The sequence below is a fragment of the Bactrocera tryoni genome, chromosome 5, assembly GCF_016617805.1.
Source record: "Bactrocera tryoni isolate S06 chromosome 5, CSIRO_BtryS06_freeze2, whole genome shotgun sequence".
NCBI classification, from domain to species: domain Eukaryota; kingdom Metazoa; phylum Arthropoda; class Insecta; order Diptera; family Tephritidae; genus Bactrocera; species Bactrocera tryoni.
In genome coordinates this window covers 36,747,213-36,770,256 of record NC_052503.1, presented here as the reverse complement: position 1 = coordinate 36,770,256, position 23,044 = coordinate 36,747,213, and the positions used below count along the sequence as shown (strand labels likewise).

The following is a 23,044-nucleotide window of genomic DNA, read 5'->3' as shown; positions in this document are numbered from 1 at the left end:
TCTTTCCCTCGGTATTACTTCACGGATTCAGTTACGATATTGCTATGGATTAATCAGAAAAAAGTGAAAAAGAATCCCTGAAAAAGGTATAAACATATAAAAAGGAAGGCTAAGTTTAGATTTGAATAAATGGTCAGGGTATCATCGCAGTTCAGGATCAAAGACAGTTTAATATTTTTTTTCAATTATTGACCAGCCTTTATGAATTTTTTAAAGGTCAGAGTCATGCCTCCTTTCAAAGAAAATTTCAAACTGTTCCCAAAAAATACAGTAATACTTTACCAAATCAGATTTTCGGACTAAATTATACGCCTATATAATTTTTCAATGTCATCTCCAGTTGCCTTTTGGTCTTTGCTGCGTCGACTTCTGTAACCGTTCGGGACTCTGATTGCCTCTCTCTTTTCGCTTCTGGAGGTTGTGGGACATCCGTACTGGCATTGCCTCTGATCGCGAATTGGGAGAGACAGATTGCAGTTCAAAAGGAAACCAGAGGCGTGAGCGTGAGTAATACACCTTGGCTAAAACCTCCCTTCCAGACTTCTCAAACCCTCTAGTTAATGCATTCTTATTAACTGACCGTTCGTCGACACATCTGACCATCTTGTGAATACCGTGGTGCCAACCCGCACTGTTACACCTCAGCCGCTATGCTACCTTCTGTCCCACTCAATTGTCCAGTGACATGCTGTTCAGATTCCTAAATATCCTGCTTGCCTCTGTAGCGAGCTAATATCTTTCCTGCCATACGGTATTCCGACTTCAGCTTCCTTGTTGCACCACCTTGTCACTAACAGAGGTCCGTCGCTTCTGATCTGCTTGAACCATCAGTTTATAACGAAAATATCGGTATGTTCTCAAGTGGAGTAATGCCGAAAGTTAATGCAAACGGTACAAACCTTCTCCCAGCCTCTATAAAGCTACGAAGTCTTTCACACACTGTGAACATAGTCACTCTGGAACTGTCGAAAACAAATTTCTAGGCTTTCATGGCTGAGACGTTCTGCACGCTAACTTTTATCTGATTACTTATGTCCGATCAAACTGGCGAGCTTTAAAGAACTATCTCCTTTACGAGGTAATTGCCATAATGTTGAAGTTAAACATTTACCACGTTTGATTTCACTGGCTCGCATCGTGGGTTGTGATAAAGATGTGAATATTAAATTGACCTTCTTGAGTCTCAATTGTTTGCTTTCGCCCTGTCTGAGAGAATGAAGTTTTTCTTTTTTACTTTATTCTGTAGTTCACTAACCAGCCTTCTCAATGCTTAATAGCTCTTCTAAAATTCACTGCCTTTTCTAATTAGTCATCTCAATGATAATTTGCTTAACAAAGCCAGGCTGTTGGCTACTCCCGCACTCAATAAGGAAAGAAAAAATATTTGCGGATAATTTATTTAAAATTTATTCAAAAAGTTGTAGAGGCCAAATGGCTTATGTGAGATTTATTACGAAACCTTCACTGTAATTTCAGTATAATTTTGCAGAATTTATATTTCATGGACACTTTGAGCAAATTACATCTTGAAATCGCAGTAACATAGAATGGAATGTGAGTTGGATGCGCTTTTATCTTCAGATATGAGTAAGTAATTTCAAACAAAGTAAGGAAGGGCTAAGTTCGGGTGTCACCGAACATTTTATACTCTCGCATGATAAAGTGATAATCGAGATTTCATTATACGTCGTTTACATATTTTTCAAATACCGTATTTGTGTAAAGTTTTATTTCGCTATCATCATTGGTTCCTAATGAATATATTATACAGAGAAGGCATCAGATGGAATTCAAAATAGCGTTATATTGGAAGAAGCCGTGGTTGAGAATCGATTTCACCCATATTTTGTACATGTCATCAGGGTGTTAAGAAGATATTATATACCGAATTTCATTGAAATCGGTAAAGTAGTTCCTGTGATATGGTCTTTGGTCCATAAGTGGGCGACGCCACGCCCATTTTCAATTTTAAAAAAAAAGCCTGGGTGCAACTTCCTTCTGCCATTTCTTCCGTAAAATTTAGTGTTTCTGACGTTTTTTGTTAGTCGGTTAACGCAATTTTAGTGATTTTCAACATAACCTTTGTATGGGAGGTGGGCGTGGTTATTATCCGATTTCTTCCATTTTTGAACTGTATACGGAAATGGCTCAAGAAAACGACTCTGTAGAGTTTGGTTGACATAGCTATATTAGTTTTCGAGATATGTACAAAAAACTTGGTAGGGGGCGGGGCCACGCCCACTTTTCCAAAAAAATTACGTCCAAATATGCCCCTCACTAATGCGATGCTTTGTGCCAAATTTCACTTTAATATCTTTATTTATGGCTTAGTTATGACACTTTATAGGTTTTCGGTTTCCGTCATTTTGTGGGCGTGGCAGTGGGCCGATTTTACCCATCTTCGAACTTAACCTTCTTATGGAGCCAAGAAATACGTGCGCCAAGTTTCATCATGATATCTCAATTTTTACTCAAGTTACAGCTTGCACGGACGGACGGACAGACGGACGGACGAACAGACAGACATCCGGATTTCAACTCTACTCGTCACCCTGATCACTTTGGTATATATGTATTACCCCATATCTGACTCTTTTAGTTTTAGGACTTACAAACAACCGTTATGTGAACAAAACTATAATACTCTCCTTAGCAATTTTGTTGCGATGGTATAAAAATAAAGAGAGCGGTATTCACGAAAAAGAAAAACACTTCCTTAACTTAGTTCAACATTTTATTTATTTAATAGCATTCTTGTCCCGTGGTTGTTTTCATAGTAGCTGTTGTTAAGGCGAATAACGCAGTAATTTATAATTTGTGAATGGTGGGGTATAGGTAGACAGAATATGGCATATTTTTACATTGCTATTCTTTGGTTTGTTTTGAGTTTTTGTACAATTAACCTATGTGTCCATGCCACTATGGCTTACTCAATGGTCGTCTAGGATGTTTTTATTATTCACCACTAAATCCGCCGGTAGATAACACGTGCCTTAATATCAACGGTATAAAAGAACAGGATGGCGGATTCATTAACATTGTTTTGAGTTTGAAATACTTTACCTAAATTTATCAAATAAACAAAAAGCTGAGAAAGAAACCCTTTGCAAGAAAATAATTCTTTCTAAATGTACAAGGTCTGTCGCAAAAAAACAGAACTTTTTAAATATAACTGTTTCTGGTGGGTATATGAAATAAAAGTTTGATCTCTTGTTGACATTGCGGAAAAATTTATAAACAATTGGATAACTGTAATCGATGTTATCGATCAAAAAGTGACAGCAGCTTTTGGTCATCGGTCATAAAATGCAAGGAGCAAATATTAAATTTTGTTTTAAACTTGGGAAAACGTTTACTGAAACATTTCAAATTATGAAAAAAGTTTATGGTGATCAGTGCCTATCCCGTAGTAATGTGCATGAGAGGTTTAAGCGGTTCCAAGAAGGTCGTGAAGACCCCTGTGACGATCAGAAGTCGGTCGTCTTCAGAAGTCAAAAATACAGACAATGCTGATTTGTTTTTACGATTCCGAGGGTATTGTACACCGAGAGTTCGTTCCACCTGGCCAAACGATTAAAGCTGTGTTTTACCTTGGTGTTATGAAGCGTCTTTTGTCACGCATTCGTCGTGCTCGGCCAAAATACCGTGAGGCAGGGTCCTGGCGCCTGTTGCACGATAATGCGCCGTGTCATCGGTCGACGCTTGTCACTGATTTTTTGACAAAAACTCCATATTAACCATTAATCACTCACCCTACTCACCTGATATGGCGCCCTGTGATTTTTACCTATTTGGAAAACTTCATTTGCCCATGAAAGGACACTGGTTACAGGACATTTCAGCTATCCAAAAGGCGACGACCGATATTCTCAAGAGCATTCCGAAAAATGACCTTAAACACTTATTTGAAATACTAATTGACCGGGCTAAACGCTGTATCGACGCACAAGAAAACTACTTTGAATAAAAAAATATAACTTTTGAAAAATATTATTTTATTGTTGTTTTTTTTTTTTAACAAGTGTAACGTTCTAAGAATTTGTTTTGCAGTCTAAAAAAATAATATGTAATGTTTGTAGGCTAGTAGGCAGCCGTTGTCCTGCCTGAAATTATATGTTTTGAAATGAAAAGAAAGTTGAATTTATATTGTGTTGAAAATCTTTTATTTTCGATTATTCCAAATATTTTCAATTTTAACGAAGCTTGATAAACAATATTCTTTAGTTTCTGTTTCGGTGCGTAAATCTACAGAGCAGATGGTTTTCCAACTCGTGAGCATGCCACGTATATCCGTCCTTGTTAAAAACATAGCATTTCCAAATTTATGCCACACACTTCTAGCGACTATCCTTGTGTCCTATTGATTCTCATCTCAAATGCAATTTTCACTTGAAACGGAATGCGTTGGAACTGATATGGAAAATTGTAGATCTCTTTGAAAACTGAAAAGGTTTGAATTGAAATGGCAAATCGTTGGAGCTCAGAGGAATTCGTAGAGTCAAGCATTCTGCCCCATTCTATAAGATGCTACATTACAATCAGTCGGGTTGAATAACACAGTTTCGGTGCTTGAAGATTGCGAAACATAATAACGACAGATCCAACTTTGAGACGCAAATAATGAGGTGTCATACCAAGCCTCTCCAAAGCACTTAGAAATTCCACTTGATAATTCGCGGCTTCGTGTCATTGTCAAGACGATCGATCGATTTGTATGAGCGCAAGTCTCCCGCAATTTGACTTTAAATCTTCCAGTTTAAGTCAACAACATCGGTATTTTTGGCAGCTAACATTGCGCGTGCACTTAAGTAATCGTACTTACAATAATTTGGCCAATGTCCGAACATTCGTAATGAGTTCATCTTTCGTGAATTGATAAACGACAGATGGAATTGATATCGAACCACCGGAATTGATCCATTTCCAATTTTTAGACGCGGATTTGAAGGCTGATTTGTCCAAATGTTTATAGCGAAAAGTGTGCGTACTTCATTTTCATTCCAGTGATTAACATGTTCCAGCAATTGTAATTGCTGGCTTACTTCTCCAAAATTTGCACACACCGTACCATTCACAGTACGCAATGATTCAAATAAAGTAGAACCGCGTACATTAATCAATAGCAACCTAAGGTAGAAACAATCGTCGTTTATCGGGTGGATTGTGTAAATTTGTCCTAACGCATTAGTTGATAACACACCTGGGTTTTAATCCACTGGTTGAAATTGCTTTCTGCGCAACTATTTCTTTGACGATGCATTCCAGGTATAATATCAAGGTATTTCCGAATAGAGCAAGGTTCTCGCAAACGGGTCACTGACGAAAGTTGAGAAAAAACTCGTCAATGTTAATTTTGTTGCTGACGGTGTTTCCACTGGCTGTACTGTATTCTCTGGGTTGAAATACACTCTCCAAATTAACTGCGAGACGCACAACAGTCGGAAAACGTTCATGAATTGCAAAAGTAAATATCCTACAAAGCGCCTTATTGCAGTTCACGTATCGACCGTATCGTTCAAGACCAATAACCGCCATGTTGCTTCCTTTGGTAACGTAATTACAAACGTATTTTATCGATTACACCAAACTGCAATACCCAACATTGATATGAGTTTTGAATGTGAATTACACAATTATGGCGAATATGATACGATCCATGTGTTGTCAACTTCAATATTCATTCTTCTAAATTGAATGCTGAATGTTCTGCCATTGTCGCCTGGTGAGCGACGTAGATAGAGTGGATATCCATCATTTCTTGTTTGAGTTTCCGAAAGAGAAGCAAGTGGATAGTGTTTCGTGCATTTATTGTCAGACATACAACCCGAAGTGGGATTGTGGTGTCCGGAAGGTCCATGAACCATATTGGTTTCACCATTTGGTATAATACGGTATCTTTCTCTGCATCAGGAATTTCCGCAGAAATGAGTTCATCAGTTTGATCTGCTGTAACCACCATCCACCATCCAAAGAAGAATGTGTGCATGCGGATAACTTTTCTTTGCAACTCAACAGAATACATCCAGCATCTAACAGCACCATATATATGTACCATATGTTGCTTCAAAATAAAGTCCATCAAACATCGCTGCTGTTGTTTGAAAAGTCGTGCTGTGACATCGTGACGATCGCTTGCTGATTGACCGCGTTCCATAATTCCACATGTATGTCATCGAATCCTGGGAGTAGTCGTTCATTTGTCTTGGGCTGCCATACGTTGATGGCAAACGGAACGCCGACCGATATTAGCGCGACCTCTTCGAGGCATCGTAACAAATTTCTGTCTGTAATTGATCACTGTGTGTGCAGCATACATAACGTTTTCATTGAATAATTTTCAATAATTTTTTTTTTTGAATAGCCGGAATAAAAAAAGCATGCGACCGAAATTGAATGATTCAAATATTTGACAGAGAACGGTATAATATAGAAAAGGTTCATGGCGATGCCGATTGTCAAAAACGTTCCTCTTTTGGAGGAGGTTGAGTTTTTCTATTAGTGGATTTCCAATACAAAAATATTTTATGTAGCGGATTTCACCAATATTTAACATGAAAAGGGGTCGAAAGAAGCAGAGGAGTTCAATTAATTTCATTGACATTAAATAAGAAAAAGTGATGCACTAATTTACAATATTTACAAATGCATGCTTACAGATTCGCCGTATTTGCAACTGCCGGCTGACTCCTGAGACTATCATTTTACTTAGATATCTCCATATACTAATGCATTTGATAACAAACTTATCTATGTACATACATACATATGTATTCGCAATTTGACCTTTTTAATGATAAATTCCATTAGATCTGCTGGAATTTATAATAAAGTCATATTTCCAATATTACCTAAATAAATATACTTAGATGCATGCATATTGGGCATTAGAGGTTTTGATAACATTTTGAAGACCAAGCCGACGCACATATTCGCATATGGTTGTAATTATACATATGTACATATAAACAGATTTTTAAAAACCATACCCGTAATGATAAAATTTTTTTTGATAAAATCCCGTTTTGATAAAATCTTAAAAGTCATATGCATATAATTATGTGTGCATGTAAACAGATTTTGAAAAACCGTACGCATAAAGTTCACATATTCACATACTTATGTATGTAATTTTGTGTTCATGTAAAAAACAAATTTTGGAAATGCAATCGATTCGCATGAAATGTTTTGTACATTTGTCGAAGGTTACACAACTTTTTCTATGTAAATATATTACAACCATTGTTTCATACAAAAGCTCCGTTGTCACGGACAATAATGAGCTGTCCGCCGAAAAATAAGAAACGAATGGCCGCCGTTTGTCACGCGCTACCCTTATGGCCTTGCCGCTGTAGTAAGCTCCACCAACAAACCAGCGTAAATATGTGAAATGTTGTGTGCGTGAGCTTGCATACATATCGACGCAGTACATGCGAAAAGTCTATTTCCAGAATTACAAATATATTTTCACATTCCTTGACAAATACAGTCAATCCCGGTTATGTGCACACAGTCAAAGATACCGAATTTTTGGTTTGTTAAAATAAAAATGTAATGAATAATGTTACATACGACGTACGGATACTTAAACTAGTCATTAGCAAAACAATAATTTCCATGTATTTCAAAAACTGGAATACGTGAAGATGCAGCAAGATATAATATAGGCTGTTAAAGAGTGATGAGGGAGGGATTTGATTTTCATATTTAAGCGGAATACTGCTTAGATATGGATTGCTACTTGCAAAATCAGAATATTGAATATTTTCTTTGAAAAATTTCTAGACTTAAAAATTCGACTCCTGAAAATAAACTATATTTGTCTATTTTTATTCTAATATTTTTAATGAAGAAAGTTAATTTGCAGGGTTGTGACTTTTTCCATTTCCAACTTCCAGAAATATATTCAATTTATAGCAAGACAGTCTGTTTGAAATCGTCCTTGAAAATACGTGGAATGGAAGCAAAGGCATGCTCGAGGAGATGTAATGGCGTCTGCAGTAACATGAATGAATCAGAATATGCTTTGAAAGTACGTTTACGTTCATTGAATGAAAATTTTGTTGTTGGTCTAATTTACTACAATTTTGACGCGTCGGCAATTTTAGCTGCCATATTGGTTTCTGATGCTTTTTCAAACGAATGTTGTTGTTTTGTAGAACAATATTTGTAAGATTTTGCGGGTGACATATTCACATGTAAACGCATGTACATAAGTATGTATGTATACTTGTGTATGCCATTGTTTGTGTGTACATGTCATACACACATGTTACATATGTACCCATATGTACGTATGTATGATGATGATTTGAGACTATTATGTTTTCCAGAAGAACGCATATGTATATTAATTGTTTGGGAATGTCATAACCTTTCATACATACATACATATGTGTGTACGTAAATATAGAGAAACGCGCGCTTTTTATATTACTGATAAATGATAATATCTTAATTTGAAATTGATTTGTACTTGCATACATACATATGTACCTATCTCCAGGATAGATGCGTATGAAAGTTTTAAATGATAAGAGGTATGATTTCATATATTATTATGGTAATATATTATGTTTTTAGGATATTACGATAATATTTCATATATGTACTTATATAGCATATGTACATATATACATGCATACGAAATTATATTATATTATCAAAGATAAGGAATGTTTAAAACGTAGCTCATTTGCTCATTAACTACAAATATTACCATGAAAATAGCAGGATTTAATAATAATGTTATAAATTTTGCATGAATTCACAAAAATTCGCAAAATTATATTCATATCAATTGATATGATGGCATGTAAACGTATAAAAATATAAGCAAAAGAGCAACATACATCTGTAAAAGCAATGTATATTTCTGAGCATAATTTTCACTCAATGCTCAGCTCTGTTCACTCATTTCTGTTAAAATTTCTCCTGCCGAGCCAAAAGTGTTGAAATCCACTAATAGGATTTTTTAGCTCTTGACAGTTCACACCCTTGTCCGTAGTTGAACCTTCTCTATATTATATATTCTCTGTATTGACAAAATAAAAATATTGAAAAACAAAATAATCAAAAATTGAAAAAAAAATTTGTATGGAAAAATGTTACTTTTTGGGAATTTTCCAATTTCCAATTTCCCTTAACATTTAGGAGGATGAAAAATAGATGTTTTCCGATTCTCCACCCTAGCCGATATGCACGCTAAGATTCACGAAAATCGGTCGAGCGGTTTCAGAGGAGTTCAATAACGTACACCGTGACACGAGATTTTTATACATACATACATACATATATTAGATATGCAAAATAAATAAATAGCTTTCCACCCGTAATTTGTTTGTAGCTAATTTGTTAAGTAATACATCTAATCCTCTGTTTTTCTAATTTTAACTAAGCATTACGAATAACTCACACACCTATTGAAAATCTTCCTGAAGTTATCTGTAGCCTGCTTCACAATACAAACTCTATCTAATTGTAATGAGTTTAGTCGGCAACCGTTTTATTTATATCTCCTCTCTTCTTATTCACTTCGGTTTTATTTCATTTTACTTTTTTTCGTATCTATTTATTTTTTCCGTTATTTTTTTGTCATGTTGCCCACTTCCGCCTGTCAGCTGCCATGTCTTCATGTATGTGCTTTCGTGCGGAAACGTAGGTGTGTGGGATATAGCGCTTGCCTTCCGGTTACATAAGTTAAATCTTTCATGCAATTTTCCGCTTGACAAAATTGTTGTCAGTAATTTGATGGTGAGTTAGTTAAATTACTAGTCAATTACCCAATCGCCCTCCCAAAGATTTCCGTTAAGCTTTCTTCGACTTCCACGTGTCAACTTTCAACCAAACAACTCTTTTCAAAATGATTTATGGAAAATGTGAACAGTTAGATCTGCATATATTTCTACATATCTATGCACTTATAGTACATATTGCTTACAAACAATCATTGTGCCGGGGCACTGCGGAAAAAGCGTATATATAATATGATGTATTACAACTTTTTTCAACAAGTTAAAAAATTAAACTCAGAGAGAGTGACAGATGCACACCGAAAGCCCTGTCATCAAATCCATTCTTTACTTCATTTTTCAGCCTTTCACACGCTTAGACTTCTTTTTCTGCATGTAGATATGTCTCTGTGTACTTTCAGATGAAAGTCTAATGATAGTAGAAACCCAACTTGAAGACCATACGTGCCAAAGGCGAAAACGTTTAAGTTGCAAACATTAAGAGTGTCGTAAAAGTTACGAAGGGTCAACAATTTGTCGAGGGTCACACAGCGATCCTTGCCATCCTTTGACAAACCGCAAAATCGTCATTGCTTACTTCACCGCTTTGTAATATCGATTTAAAAGACAATGAAAACGGATTCCCATAACGCAATGAGGTTTACAAATGCTTTAGAAAGCGTTTTAAAAGCGTATCAAAGGTTAAATGTAGAGGTCAAACCACCGACATTTACTTAAATGACAAAAACTGCTCAAATTCGTAATCAGTACATAGCAATACCCCACAAATCTCTTTGCACAGCAGTCGCAAGTTCTTCTTGCAGATTTGTTGAGTAGTATAGTTTTGGAACTACTGTAAAAGGCCAAAAGGTAGAAAAAAAAGAAAACTAAGTAGAATGATGGTGAATATATTTAGACCAGATCAATTTTAATACTTATTCAGGATGAGCAAATGAAAACCTACAAACTAAACAAGGGTCCAACGCGTAACCATCCAGCTGTTGTAAAGGTCTCCAGTAAAAACATTACATCTCTTCACTTCTGTGATAATGAAATGTATCAAAATGATGTTTTAGAAGACATGGTAAAGCTGTAGAGCAACACCTTCTTCGATGGAGAATATTGGATCTTTCACTAAGAGTTAGAGAAGGAAATCCGCTGACTACTCCATAGAAATTTGAATAGCTCAAAACATTTTTGATTCAAGCATTGTCATCATATTTATTTACTGGAGTTTTATTTTTATAACGCCCTGAACTTAAAACACAATTTATGGCGGTACTAATTATATGCTAAGTACACTTTTACAAATAAACGTCCCATAAACCTTCTATTTTATATGTTTAGAACTTATGGTTAAAGGAGTTCTTGGAAATACACAATTTACAGTTTCCTTACCATTGAAGCCAGCTTTTTATTGAAATTGTAAAATCGAAGCATGTTGCACAAGAGATTATTCTTCTCTTTATTGGCGTAGGCACAGCTAACCGAGTTTTCAACAGAGCGATTGGATATTCTAATATAGCCAGAATCTTCTCTACCTGGTCTTTCCAGCGAAGTGGAGGTCTTCCTCCTCCTCTGCTTCTCCCGGCGGGTACTGCGTCGAATACTCTCAGAGCTGGAGTGTTTTCATCCATTCGGACGACATGATCTAGACCGCGTAGCTGCTGTCTCTTAATTCGCGGAACTATATTTATGTCGTCGTATATCTCATATAGCTCATCGTTCCGTCGATGGAATAATGAATAATAAGAGGACTTTACTTCTCAATTGCCTACTCAGTCCAAACTAGCACCTGCTGGAAAGAGTTAGTCTGTGTTGCATTTTGAGTCGGCCATTGTTGTTGGTATTAATAACGATTCGAAGATCTATGACTTCGAAATTATGACTGTTTACAGCGACGTGGGAGCCAAGTCGCGAGTGCGAAAACTGTTTATTTAATGAACGGAGATATTTCGTCTTGCCCTCGTTCAGTACCAGACCCATATGCTTAGTTTTCTTATCCAATCTGGAAAAAGCAGAACTAACGGCGAGGATGTAATGGCCAATGATATAACTATCGATTCAGCTCTGCAGCTCAAATTATTTTCTCTAGGAGTGAATTGAATAAATATCACGATAGGTAGTCGCGTTGTATGAAACCTCACCAGTTTAACACAACCGTATTAGTTTTGTGGGTATACCAAAATCAGACAACGCGGCATAAAGGCAACTGCTTTTCATGCTGTTAAAAGCAGCTTTAAAATCGACGAAGAAGTGGTGTCTGTCGATCTTTTTTCATGGGTTCGTTTCCAAGATTTGGCGCATGGTGAATATCTGGCCAGTTGTTGACTTTCTAGGTCTGAAGGCACGCTAAAAAGGGCCTATCAGTTTGTTGACTGTGGACTTTATTCTTTCACACAGTTCGCGCGATAGAACTGTTTATGAGATGTTAAGGAAGCCTACCCCATGGTAGTTGGTGCAGATTATGGTGTATCCCTTTTGTGGATTAGACAGAGCGTACAAAAATTCAAAACGTTGGGGATGCTTTCGTCTGACCATATTCTACAAAAAAGCTGATGCATACTCCTTATCACTTCCTCGCCGCCGTATTTGAATAGCTGGTGACAATCCATCGGCGGCTAATTACTATTCACTTTTTCATGGTCGGGCAATGGAATGTTCGCTCTAACGCACGTGCCATGTTATTTTACTCCATTTGAGGCTCTAATTATCTATAATTCTGCAAATTAATTTAATTAGTTTTTGATAATTGATGAATATTTCATATCTGCTTGTCGTGTAAAGAGAAAGCAATTATAAATTTTCATATTAAGAAGGTATAATTAAATCATAATATTTCGAAAATCTACAGTTATGTGTTGATTGCTAAATGCTTTGTCATACCAAATATAATATTTCCTTTAATTGATTTCCGTTGGTGACTGTATAAAGCAATTCAATTCACATTCGCCCAAAAAAAAGCTTTACACATAATATATCAACATATGGAAAAATATTAAATTTTGCAGGAAAGGTAAAAAAAAACAATGCGGTAGTCATCACTCACTCCTGCGTAATACTTCAAAACTCAGCAATCAAGCTTCAGGTGAGGCAGTTTAACTTTATCTGAATGTCCTCTTTAGGAGTGTGAATTCCGTTACTAAAATGGTTCCGGGATTCAGAAACTACGGTTCAATTTTGCGAAAGACTGTAATGAAAAAAATTGGACACCTTTTCTGTTCAAATAGATCACCCAGCGTTAAAAATACATGCGTACATCGGCCGCTCCTGCTACAATTTCAAGTTCGATATTCGTACGAAGTCCATTAATCTATCTGGCTTGTTGGCATAGACCATAGTCTTTACGTAGCCCCACAAAAAATAATCTAGTGGCGTCAAATCTCACGACCGAGGCGGCCAAATGACTGGGACAACAGTTCACCAAACTTGGTTTTCAATTAATCGATGTGACATTCGTTGGAATCATATATTGTCCCAATCTAAATCATCCAATTCGGGCCAAAAATATTCAGTTACCAATGATCGGTAGCGATTCCCATTTACAGTAACGTGCTGGTCTTTATCAACACGGAAAAAACCAAAACATTTTGGCTGACTTCCTAAACGTCTGGATACAATGTTTTTATGCCGTATGTATACACACTTAATACTTTGCAACATTGCTTGTTCTAAACTTTGTATAAATAAACTTTCCAACACTGTTGCGTTTAGGCACATCTCTAATGCGCAAAAATGGCCAAGCAAAATATTTTAATAGAAGAAATTTTGAATTTAATTGATGGTCAAACAAGAAATTCATTGTTAATATCGAAAACGTAAAAGACTGGCTGCATTATTTGCGCAGAAAAAAGTGCCAAGAACCATACCAAAAAATAAAAAAAATTTTGGATACCATAAATGGGATGCCAAATGACGTGTTTTATAGTCATTTCCGAATGCAAATCTCAACTTTCGAGGTATGAAATTTTATTTCGTTCTTAGAGTTATATTATTATTACTAAATTTTCCAGAAATTATACTGTATGCTCGAACCTTTATGGAGTAAGCTATCTACTGGACGTCCCCGAAGTTCGTTGAAGAAGTGTCACTATATGACAATATGGAAACTTTCCAATCAGAGCAGCTTTGGCGAAGTTAGTGATCGTTTCAATATTGGAATGGGAGCTTGATACAGAGCCTTTATTCAATGCATACAAATTATATCTGCGCAGAAGCAGATTATTGCATTTCCAACGACTGAGCTGAACCAAAAGAGGGTTATGGAAGCTTTTGAGTCTTACCGAACACATCCATTCCCTTATATATAAAATATTCAGTTACCATTGATCGGTAGCGATTCCCATTTACAGTAACGTGCCGATCTTTATCAACACGGAAAAACCCAAAACATTTTTTTCGGGGTGCAATGGTGATTCATGAAGTACGTGTACCTTTATGAAACTAGAAATGTTACTTGCTAGCGAATCTCCAAATTAAAATATAAACCTGCAATTTGATTCCTTAGATAGTAATAGTGACAGTACCTGCGATCCTCAGTCCGAAAATTAGCGAAATCGAAAAACAATAATGCCTATTTTAGTTAAAAAAAATCATATTCTATCTTTTTCCTTTACCATTCCGTAGACGAATCAGACACCAAGGTAGTTAGCGGACAAAGACTTTATGCAAATAATCACTGGTTCCCGTAGCCTCCATATACACTTAACTGAACAATTTTCAAAATTCTGGTTGACTTTTGAAGCAGGTGCTGAAAGTTCATTTATTTGCAGGTGATGAAAGTTCATTTACCACTCAAAAACATTCGTTTTATTATGCCCAGGTCATACTTATTGGTATGGATCTTCCACTCTATGCAAAATAAAAACATCTATATAATGCAAAAATAATCAATTTATTTTACTAAAGTACTTAGAAAATGAGAGGCATCAAATAAAATGGTATTGTCTGAATTGATAACTGGTGAAGTGTCTACAACATACATGTTGGTGATTATATGATTTACTTATTATCTGCAGAAGTATTTCTTTTTGAATGCTCCAACAGAACACCAATCATCTGTGTCACACCGCCTACAGAGCTTTAATCACCCACATTGAGACCCAACATTTACTATTGGATAATATTTGACCGAATAGATCACGTGAAGTATGCAGTGAAGAAAATATTGCAGCCATAGCTGAGAGTGTACAATAAGACCGCGAGAAGCCAAAACGGCTCCATTCACAGCAACTCTGACTGCCGTATAGAACGACTTGGCGCATTTTCATCAGTTCATAATTGTATTTTTTCAAAAACGATGTCGGTGAGATCGTAACCATCAAAAGCCATCCTTAAGGGGCTATACCAGTGTGACACTTTCAAAAAAAATTTTTTTTTTTGCTTTTTTCGATAGCTTATATATTCAAAAATATCCTGTGAAATATCGGCGAGGTCGTATTTTAAATAGTTTTTGAATGGCAGCGTTCTAAATAGCGACCGCTCAGAGGTGCAAACATATATAAGTGAAACTTTAAACGCGTTGTTCTCGAAACGACATTTTTCAAATTTGCTGACATTATAACTCAACGAGAAATTAACCGATCGACTTCAAATTAAAACTGGATATAGTTGAATACATTTGCTATACAATAGACTACGATCTTTTTGATTGGCTGAAAATTGTCAATTTGGCATTAAAAAAACGACAATTTTTTTCGTAAAAAAACGATTTTTTTTTTTTCAAAATGGCGCCATTTTCTTAATTTTTGATATTTTTCAAAGATCGTAGTCCATTGTATAGAAAATATATTTAAGTTTAATAAACATTTTGAATTTTTTTGTTTCAGCTACTCAATCGACCGGAATCATGCCAGCAGTTGAGGCACTTTTTTTTTGGCACTTCCGCAGACAGCACATTACTCCGTTATTTTTCAATATTTTTGTAAAATTTTTTTTTTTTAATATAGCTAAAAATATACTTTATTACGTCCATAGAACGTCGAAACATTCAATCTAGTACTTTCTTTTAAAAAAATTCACGAAAATCGCCTAATTTTTCATGCGTCACACTGGTATAGCCCCTTAACGTACCATAATAACCGACTATTTGATTGAAGCTCCTGATCTCGGCGACATTTGGTTTCAACAAGACGGCGCCCCTTCTCACACATCGCATCAATCAATGTGTTGCGTCAAGCGACAAGATATATGTATATTTAAACCTGAAATTAAAATTAAGAAAAAATGAATTATAAAAAATTATAAAATATTGAATTATTTAAATTATTGTATACTTACCTTAATTATGCATTCATACTACTAATCTACTACTTACCTTAATACTTACTGTCGGGGTATGTCGACGTAAGGGGCCGATTGCGTTTAATTAAAAGATGGTTAGTTTTAGTTCAAACGTTATAAACTTTGGTTTAATAATTCATAAGTTTGGGTATATATAAATATATGGGTGTGTGTGTGTTTTTCCAATACGGGTTAATTGGTTTATTTTGTAGAGATATAATATATGTAATTCTATGTTAGTTTATTTAATTATTACAACCTGTTGTGGATTATGATTCCTGTGTTGTTGTTGTTGATCAAGGGGTTGTTGTTGAAGAAAAGGTACCAAATGTTTTCCTTTATGTATATATGGCCGGATGACACACTTTCTCTTTCCGTGTTCACTATATTGTAATAAACGTAAATTTGTTGTCCGTGTTCGCTTGTATCGCATTATGTAATTATAGAATTCGCTTGATTTTGTTCACTTCTATGTCACTTATATGTAGTTCACTTGTTGTAGTTGAGAATAAATGTTTTATTTTATGGCGCACCTTCGCTTTTGATATTCACTCCTGTGTTGGCGGGATAATAATGCCTTTTTGGTAAAAAGCGCGGGAAAAATTATTATTATTTTTTTTTTTTTTGTTTCTCCTTCTTCTGTTGAGTGAAGTTGGGGCGGTTGATATTCTTCTGCATTACGCCTCTATTACTTTATGTAATTTGTGGGAGTAATGCAGAGGAGTATTTGTTTGGATTAAACACTTACCATAATCTATTACAATATTGAACGAAAAGTTGAAGATAATTATATTTACCCCTTTTTTATACATATGAACATTACCACTAGTTTAAGCCGTTAGTTGAAGATTTAGGCTAAGCAACTAAATGAAGAAATAAAGAACTTTCTATTGTAATCGAACCTTTGAACCGAACGCACGCTTTTTTCGTCACTCGTGATTAATAAGTCATTCTCGCAACAGGTAATTGGAGTGTTATTTAGAATTGCGCATCCCTAACTACTTTTCGCTTCTCAAAAACGCTTGAGAATTTTTCATGGCGCCCGAGCAGGGACAAGTGCGTAATTAAAAAGCTAAAACTAAAATACATTTAAAAAAAAAAAACAAGTGCATTAATTAACATTTCAAACCAATTACCTGTGTTGAATTCCTTTCGGCTCTCGGTTTTCGTGGTTCGGCTAAGTGAAAGTGGTGAAAAAATATAAAAAATAAATATAACTCTCGTGTGATATATTTAAACACATTAAAAAATAAAAAGGGCTGAAAAAGCAAAATATGTACAAACATAAATACAAAAAGTTATACGTACGTACATACATACATATGCATATAAAGTGAAGGTGTTCCTTTAAAAGTGCAGTGTTCCCTATATAAGCGGAAGATAATTTAAATACATATTTTATATCGACGTTCAAGTGAGTGAAGTTTTATGTACAGCGGCAAATCTTTAAAAATAAGTGAAAAAAAGAGAGGAAAATTACATTTAAAAATAATATACATAAATACAAAATTGGATACATACATACGTGATAAAGAGTGTGTGCAAAAAATTACCTGTGCTACCAAATTTCTAAAGCAAAAAAAAAAAAAATAAAGGAAGAAGAAACGTGTGCAGTGTAGTTGATATTGACAAATTAAAGAAAGAGTGTAGTCAACCGAAAAAGAAACAAGCAAAAAATACATACAAGTATATTTTGTGCATAAGGAAGGGGAGGCTGTGTTTTTTTTCTACCAAAGCGTTTGAACAGTTTTGGCTAAAAGTACCGTGACAAAAATAATAATTATCAAAATCAAAGTGCCGGTCTAACGCTAATTTAAAAAAAAAACGCTAAAACCGCAATTGCCGCTAAGTATCCGTTGTGTCAAAAGTTCCGCAATAGAGGAACACATAACGTAACGTTTCAACATTTTCGTCTCCAGTGCTGCTACATCTCCACTAACGTCTACGTCACCACCAACATTGCCGCTGCGTCAACGCTATCATCGCTGCATCTACGCCAAAATTATCGCTGCTGCTGACCGTCGTGGGAATGCGCTGCAACTGCATCATATGCAAAAGGGAAGTGAGCGCCGGTAAACAGCCGACGCACCAGGTAACGAGTGCGGGTTATTGAAAGCGGTGCAAACAAACGAAAATTCAAACAAACAACAAAATGCACACTTTCAATTTTTGGCTCTCCTTTTTTGTTCACTAGATTGACATACATACATATATAACAATATATACATATATTATATACTATACAATCGATATATTTGAACCCCACGTATGTTTATATCTAAATGTATAAATTTAAAGTGAATCAAGGGATTTTGGGATTTTGCGGTAGCCCTTTATTTTAAAATAAAGGTGAAAAATTCTTAATTACAAAATTGAATTATTATATTTTTTTTTGCAATTTTTTCGATCTGTTTTCCGATTATCGGTCGTTTTTTCGCAATTTTTGTCGATTTTCGTTCGGACATTTTCCGATTAAATTACTTTATTGTGCTATTGCTCATTTTGCGCATTTATTGGTTTGGCTTTCGTATACTTGGGAATCGATATTATTTTTTTTTTTGTTTTCGTAACCGATTCCAAATATATTTGTTGCCAACTTTTATTGCATATTAGTTTGGCTTTCGTATATTTGGGAATCGATATATATATATATATATTTTCGTTTTCGTTGTCGATTCCTAATATATTTGTTGCCAAACTTTATAGTCTCTTTTTCGGAAATTTAATTTAAACAAGAAAAATGAGCAAGCCAAAGCCAACTATCGCCAACCTCTCTCCAAGTAAGGAGTTGATCGACTTAAAGTCGTTAAAGCGTCAAAGGACGGTGGCGAAAAATAGTATTTTGCGAATAAAAACGGGCCTTTTAGAAAAAACTATGTCGTTAGATCCAATTGAATTGGAATGTCGGCTAGACATATTAAATTCACATAGTGAGAAGCTAATGAAATGCCAATCTAACATTGAAGAAATTGATGAAGACGACATGGCCCGAGGGGAGTTAGAGGACATAATTGTTGAAACGAAATCAATAATTAAAAATATTTTAGCCAAAAATAGAACGTCAATTGCCGAAACATCTTTTGTAGCTTCTCACAGCTCAAGGCTCCCTAAAATGAATTTGCCGAAATTCAAGGGAGAATATTCCGAATTCAAAAATTTTATGAGTTTGTTCGAGAGCTTGGTTCATAATGATCCAAACATCCCAGACATAGAAAAATTTAACCATTTGGTAAATTGTCTATCTGGAGAGGCTTTGGGAACAGTTAAAGCGTTTCAGATGTCGGATGAAAATTACCCGAAAGCGTTGGCAAGTCTCAAAAAAGTTTATGATAATAAATGTTTGATATTCTTCAATACAATATCTAAACTTTTTGAGCTGCCAACCATCCCAAAGCCATCCGCTCCTTCATTGCGATCCATGATTGACGAAGTGTCAGCGGTGTATGACTCATTGCTATCGCTGGGCGATGAGAAACATATAACAAACGCTATTATTATACACATAGTGATGACAAAGGTCGACTCAGCTACCAGATCCAAATGGGAGGAACAGCTGGATTATGACAAGCTGCCACTGTGGAAAGAATGTGAAGCCACCCTAAATCGAAGATTCCAGCAGCTATCAGCGGAAGGAGCATCAAATTCAAGGACGAAGCCCATACCAACAAGCAGTGCGTGTCATGGGAAACAACAACATATGGACAGGACCAAATCGGCGCTAGTGGCAGCAAATACGAGGCAGCCTCTTTGTCAGCAGTGCAAATCTAAGGACCACTATTTGACTGCCTGCCCCACTTTCAAGGCGCTTCCGGTGCAGCAGAGGTTCGAGTTCGTCAAATCGGTACCCTTATGCTTAAAATGCTTGCGTAAGGGACATACCGTTTCCAAGTGTAGAGCGGATCGATATCGTGTGTGCAATCGATCGCATCACACACTGTTGCACCAATATCCAGTCTCTTTCCTCGCTGCACCTCATCCGCAACCATCAACTACACATGCCATGCAAACAGCCAGTATGCCGGATCGGGTCATGTTGGCAACAGCAGAATTTTAGTGAGGACCAGCTGTGGAGATTACCTGCCTGTGAGAGCTTTGCTGGACTCAGGCTCCCAGGTCAACTTTATGACGGAGGACTTGGCACAAAAGTTGCGGATTCGACGTCAGCACAAAACCTTAAGCGTAATTGGAATTGGCAATTCCAATACAAAAGTGGGGTCAAAACTAAGCACGTTTGTCAAGTCACGGTTAAATAATTTTGGATTTTCGGCGGAATTCTGGGTAATGCGATGCATTTCGGCAAATCATCCAGACCATAACATCAATGTTAATGTCTGGAAAATTCCGCACAATATTGAATTGGCGGATCCAGAATTCCATAAATCTAAAAAAGTGGATATCCTATTGGGTGCTGAAACATTTTTCGACCTTTTAGCTGTTGGCCAAATTAAAAATGGTCCTAACCAACCAACACTTCAGAAAACCCTTTTAGGATGGATAGTATCTGGCAAATACGTCAGCAATCTAAGTTCTCCTCCCAGATTACATAGCACATTATGCCAAGCTGAAGAAGACTTCACGTCAATAGATTCAGTAGTCCAAAAATTTTGGACTCTAGAAGAATTACCTTCAGAATCAAATGGCATTAAATTCACACCAGAGCAACAAGAGTGTGAAAATTTTTTCGTAAATACAACTCAAGTATTGCCTTCAGGACGGCTTCAAGTAAGAATGCCTTTTAAAGCTGACCGTAAGTTACTCGGTCACTCCTATGAAACCGCAGTTCGGCGGTTTCAGGCCCTGGAGAGAAGGACATTAAAAGATCCAGAACTTCGTAAAATGTATCTGGACTTTATGAATGAATATAGAGCATTGGGTCACATGAGCCCAACGAACAATAAGATCCCGAGTGAGCCACACTACTTCATTCCGCATCAATGCGTTTTAAGGCCCGAGAGCACAACAACCAAATTACGTGTTGTATTTGATGCCTCGAGTCGATCTTCAACTCAAATAGCGTTGAATGAACTTTTGATGGTAGGTCCAACCATCCAAGAAGAGTTATACTCAACTCTTCTTCGTTTTCGCTTACATAAGTATGCACTAACAGCGGACATTACTAAAATGTACCGTCAAATAATTATGCATGAAGAAGACAGAAATTGTCAGCTTATTGTGTGGAGAGAGCATCCTTCTGAGCAAATTCAAATTTTTCGTCTTAACACCGTAACATACGGCACTGCGCCTGCTCCATTTCTCGCAACACGGTGTTTGCAAATGCTCAGTGATGCCAATACAATGAAATATCCACTCGGTTCATTGGCCATCAAAAGAGACTTTTATGTTGATGATTTATTAACAGGGTCCGAAAATTTTGAGTCTCTAGATCTTTTGAGAAGTGAGGTAAATAAAATATTAAACTCTGCAGGATTCACCTTAACGAAGTGGTTTTCGAACCATCCTAAATTTTTCGACAGTGATTGCACTGAAAAGTCATTAAGCTTCAATGACAAAAGTTCCACTAAAACGTTAGGAATCCATTGGTTGCCGAAAGAGGATTTGTTTCGCTTTGTTTTAGATGACAATTTTAATGATCTGCGAGCTACTAAAAGAAATATATTGTCAGTTTCTGCTCGCCTTTTTGATCCTCTTGGATTACTAGCCCCACTAGTTACCAAAGCAAAAATCTTATTGCAAGAGCTTTGGATCCAAAAACTAGATTGGGATGAGTCGATTCCATTGCGCCTTGACACTAGCTGGCAGAACTTTAAAGCCAACCTAATGCAGCTCTCATCGATAAGCATTCCTCGTTACGTAAACGTTGAGTCGAGTGCCATCTGCCAAATACATGGCTTCTCCGACGCCTCAATAAGGGCGTACGGATGCTGCATATACATACGAAGCCAATCCGCTAGTGGTATTAAATGCATGCTGCTTACTGCAAAGTCTAGAGTGGCTCCGCTGAAGACCAAATCTCTTCCGCGTCTTGAGCTCTCGGCAGCACATCTTCTTTCGAAATTATGGTCAAGAGTAGCGCCTATGTTGAGTCGACATTTCGAAAATATTACATTTTGGACAGACTCTGAAATCGTTTTACATTGGATTAAAACACATCCATCTTCACTACAAACCTTCGTCGCAAACAGAGTGTCCGAAATTCAAGAGTTGACTGACAAAGTACATTGGCGACATGTGCCAACGAAACAAAATCCTGCGGATCAAGTGTCTCGGGGTTGTAACGTGGACGAATTGAATAATTTGATATGGTTTGACGGTCCACAGTTCCTCCTAGAAGACCCTGCATTATGGCCAATTAATAACCACTTCCAGCTCTCGCCAGAAGACGAAGCATTAGAGAAGAAGAAAAATACGTTTACACTAATTTCAACTACTGAGAAAAATTCAATATTGGACCTTATTGAAAAATTTTCTTCTCATAAAAAATTGCTTCGTGTGGTCGCATACATATTACGATGGATAAGACGACCACCAAAATCCTCCATGGGACAGGATCTGACTTCAGAAGAGCTAAACTTGAGTTTTCTAAAAATTGCACAGGTGGTCCAAAATTCAGAATTTTCGGATGTTATTCAAAAATTGCATAAAGGTACCACCCTACCCGCAAACTTGCAAAAACTCAACCCGGTTTTGCATGAGTACTCGGATACGTCGCTGTCATTCAAATTAATCCGAGGTCGCCTTTTAAATGCACCTCTCCCATACGATGCCAAATTTCCGCGTTTACTAAATAAAAGTTCGCACTTCATTACAACAAATTTACGGTTTCTTCATATTCGAAATCACCTCGCTGGGGCTGAAGCGTTGGTTGCGCTTCTTCGAGAACGCATATGGCTAATTAATGCACGAAAAGCTTGCAATAGAACAGTAAGAAACTGTATGCATTGTTTTCATCACAAGCCGAAGTAACAAAACCAAATAATGGGAAATTTGCCAGTCGAAAGACTTCGAGCACTGCACCCCTTTTATATGTGGCGTAGATTTTTGTGGTGCGATATACAACAACTTTAAAAATACGC

The 23,044-nt window shown here is 36.4% G+C and overlaps 1 protein-coding gene across 1 annotated transcript in view; it reads left to right on the top strand.

Annotated features, from left to right (window-relative positions):
- LOC120779110 (kelch-like protein 17) overlaps nt 1–23,044 on the top strand; it is a 420,616-nt gene that overhangs the window by 153,298 nt on the left and 244,274 nt on the right. The gene's annotated exons all lie outside the window — the stretch shown is intronic.